This window comes from Idiotropiscis lumnitzeri, chromosome 16 (assembly GCF_059441095.1).
Source record: "Idiotropiscis lumnitzeri isolate Australia: NSW breed Sydney's pygmy pipehorse chromosome 16, RoL_Ilum_1.0, whole genome shotgun sequence".
NCBI classification, from domain to species: Eukaryota; Metazoa; Chordata; class Actinopteri; order Syngnathiformes; family Syngnathidae; genus Idiotropiscis; species Idiotropiscis lumnitzeri.
The window spans coordinates 9,786,487-9,790,514 of record NC_142406.1 but is presented as its reverse complement, the minus strand read 5'-3'; the positions used below and the strand labels follow the sequence as shown (position 1 = coordinate 9,790,514).

The following is a 4,028-nucleotide window of genomic DNA, read 5'->3' as shown; positions in this document are numbered from 1 at the left end:
TGCTTATAGCGCTCCTACCATATTTATCGGTCCCGTCAGAGGTCGGCAATTCCATTATGTTAAGAGACGCGCAACTCAATTGCGGGGTGTGTATATACATACAAATATATATACATAAAAATAGAGCTGTGTCGTAAGGCTTTTTTTTCTTAAGCTCAAGTAACTTTTCTTTTTCAGGAGACTACTTATAGTAAAGTTTTTTTTTTTTTTTTTTTTTTTAATACGACCAGTCAAGTGATCCATGATGACTGCACGATAATGAATGACAGAGACAACAAAAAAGAAATGATTGTATTTTAAACGGATTCACAATAGTGACCTTTACAACATATTGCATTTACATCAACTGCAAAAAACAAAAAAAACTGTCAAATGTAAAATTATTTTTCACCATCAGCTGACTTATTTGTTTTTCAGCCTTCCAACATTTTCCTTTTCGTATAGCACACGTGGTCATTTCTGTTCAAAGCTTCCATCTGCCCGTTTACTTCTTACTACTCATGCTTTATAAAGACGCTACTATCAGTATCAACAATTTAACAAGTCAATTATATTTAGAACAAAAAAAGATCTTTTTACTATGAATGCCCAACAAGTGTCAATATTGTTACACGTGATTTAAAGCGTAATTAAACATCCTTCAAATGTTTACGTCAATGCCATTTTTGTTAGACAACACATGTACTGGCTGTGCCCAGTTGAAGTACCGACCACTTGAAATCACTTCACAATTTTAATTCAAGGACAAAGGCACATCTGGAACATACAAAAAGGAAGCTTGACATTTCACTTCCAACAAAATCAAATACAAACATCTCAAAATCTTTCGGAGCGCATGGGACTCAAATGAAGCATCGTTGCTTTCATGCACAGCTCAGTCCAAAATGGCCATCATGCAGTCAGTGTTGTCCAAACACACCCAGTGAGTTAGTGACAGAACGGAGACAAAGACACCAAGTGGAAGCACAAAGAAAAATACTCTCCCCGTCGAGTTGGCGTTTTCCACTCCAAGAATCTGCACCTCTTGTGGGGAGAACCCTGCAAAAAGGAAAGACCCATCTTGTCATCCATGTTCAAACTTTGACACTCACCTCAAGAGCCAGGGAGCTGTCGACCTCGTAGCGTCATTTGACGGGAGCGATCCTTCCTCGTCCTCATGATGTATTTGCCATGCGTTTTGTTACCTTTGTCCATTCCTTCCTTCCGGCTCCTCTTCTACCCTGCTAAAAAAGCACATGAACGCACACCATTACTTTTGAGACTGTCACTTGGAATTTTCATTTGTACTTCGGACCTTGTTCTGGGATTCATGTCCCAACCGCTTCATTCTCCAACCTGCAACAACAAACGTCAGAATCAGAAAGCGCTTTGTCATTGCATACAGTGTACAACGAGATTGAGAGCTTCCTTCTCCAGTGCAGATTAACAAAACTAAATTTACGATAAAATAAAAAATAAATATGAAATTAATTACAAAAAACATTATGTTGCAGTTCCTCAAAGTAGAGGTAGTTGAGTGCGAGAGTTCAGCATGACGATGGCTCTCGGGAAGAAACTGTTTTTCAGTCTGTTAGTCTTTGCTTGAGGGCAACAGGTCAAAGAGGAGTGAGCTCAGGTGAGTATCGTCTTTGGTGAGCTCTGCTGAGGCACCGGGTGGCGTAGACGTCCGACAGGGAGGGGAGAGGGCAGCCGATAATCCTCTGCGCTGTTGGGACTGTCCTCTGGAGCCTCACTCTGTCTGCCTCAGTGCAGCCGCCGTACCAGGGAGAGACACAGTCAGTCAGCAGGCTCTCGATGGACGAGTGGTGGAAGGCCAGCAGCAGTTTCCTGTTCAGGTTGAATTTCTTGAGGACCCTCAGATGTGCAGATGCTGATGGACCTTCATCACTGCTGTGGTGTTGTGTGTCCAGGAGATGTCATCGGGGATCTGTTGACTGACTGTCACCATCTTATTTTCGGGTCTTTCGTCCAATGAGACTCATGGTCCATCCTGCAAAACACATTCAGTACAATCAGTTGGATGCGTCTCACTTGGTGTGATTACGACTGTTGTCCAGTGGTTCTTTGTACCGCTTGGGCCGTCCCACTCCACTGGCACCCTGTTAGAAAGGCAAAGTAAAAACAGTGGCAGAAGAAGGCACAAGAAAACAGCAACTCGACGTCTCCCGATCATGCAGTCAGTGCACACCCGTGAGTTTGTGACAGAGTGGAGACAAATATCAAGTGGGAGGGGGGGGAAAAAAAAAAAAAAAAAAAGCGATACTCTCCTTGCCAAGGTAGCGCTTTGCTCTCCAAGTACCGGAGCATCTTCTCTCGTCCGAGAACGCTATGGAAAAGAGACTTGTCTTAACATGCGCTGTCATCAATTTTATTGCTAAAAGCCAACAAGATGTTCATCTTGCAGTGCCTTCATTGGACGGCTGCAATCCTTCCTCTTCCCATCCATCTTTGAGGCCAGCGATACACATCGTCATCGTGCACCGCTTGTTGATTTATCTGGCATGCATTTCGTGACCCCGCCTCCACCCTGCAAAACAAGCACACCATTCCTTTGGTGATTGTCGCTTTGCTTCGTCTTCTGAAGATGCAAGTCGACTGCAGGCTCCCTGATGGCCGCTCGCACGCAGCAGCTCCATGTTGTTGATCGCCGCCCGTTAGAGACCTCAACATTTGTGAACATCACTCGGGTCAATGGCGAGGACGGCGCCGACAAAAGCGGTCCAGGAGTCGTAGAAGGCGACCCGACTCAGCTGGACAGGAAATTTGCCGAGTACGATTCGCTGCAGTTTAGACAAAAATAAATTGGTATGTTTTGGCCACATGACATTTATTTGATTTCTTGCCATTTGTCGACCTTCCAGAGTTTTCCAACCGACTCTTTGTCAACTGCAAAAGGACACTTGCTTTGTTTTCTGACTCATGGTGCTGGTCCAAGTTGCTCTCGGTCGCTGGTCCAGTGCCTCCACAACGCTGAAACACAAATGTTTTCGTGTGAGAATATGATAGACTCCGCCCTCGACGCCTGCCGACACCGTCGCCCAACAACCAGCTTTCCAACCGACATCCTCAATCAACAAAAAACCTGCTCTGCATCCAGACGAGCCAAACGACGAGCTGACCATCTCCAACAATCCTTGCCAAAGAGCACTCAACCACAACCACACCATCGGCTCCAAAAACACCGTTCACGACTGCCCTCTTTGGCATCAGACCTTTCCTGCTCCTCCAACAACTCCAACAAGCCTCCTTTCGCTACGCTCAACCGAGGCAAACCACAAAGCTCACAACTCGGCGCCCTCCTGTTCACCATTTCCAGGCACCCCCTCGGACAAACAATACTCATGTGTGCCGCTCGATTCTTCAATTGAGGAACGGCTCCTCTTCCTCATCCCATCCAGCTCAAGCGGATTCCTGCAACACAGAAAGAAATTAATTGTGCCTGTCGCATATCAAGTTGCCGTGCACAAATTTAATCAGTGGCCATGCGTTTCGTGATCTTCATCCGGCTCCTCCTCCACCCTGCAACAACTACATTTGTATAGGCCTTTATTCACAAAAGACGCTCAAAATTTAAACAGTCGACGAAAGGTCGGCGACATCCCCTCCAGAAGAAAACCTGAAATGGAGAGATTAATCCCCTTCCAGGACGGCCAGGCTGCAACGGAAGCGGAGTGGGCAACATTTCACACAATTTGATGTTATAAAATGTCAACTAAAACATGAGACTCCAGAAGCCGTTCTTCCTCAAGACCCGGCCCGGTCAAATAACGCAGAATCCTCCACAGCGACGCCTCCGGAGAAGTGGTTCACCTCAGATCTCGCCCTGGTCGCTCTGTGCAGAAGCCACATTGATTTATTTTACTTTAGAAGACAAAACACAAACAAATATTTAACAGAACTAAACAAAAGCATCACGACGTGTCACCGGCTTGATTGGCGCGTCGACTTTGTTGGTTTCCCTCGCCCGTCCTTTCGTCCACCCTGCAAAACGCAAAATGTGCAATTAGTCGTGTGCTGCTCACCTCATT

At 45.7% G+C, this 4,028-nt stretch overlaps 1 long non-coding RNA gene across 1 annotated transcript; it reads right to left on the bottom strand.

The window, feature by feature from the left end:
• Positions 1-463: 463 nt before the first annotated feature.
• On the bottom strand, positions 464-2,243 carry LOC148321300 (uncharacterized). Its single transcript, XR_015846986.1, has 4 exons — positions 1,475-2,243; positions 1,295-1,335; positions 1,092-1,223; positions 464-1,038 (listed from the first exon to the last, which is right to left on the bottom strand). It is a non-coding gene; the product is annotated as an uncharacterized LOC148321300 (long non-coding RNA).
• Positions 2,244-4,028: the final 1,785 nt, after the last annotated feature.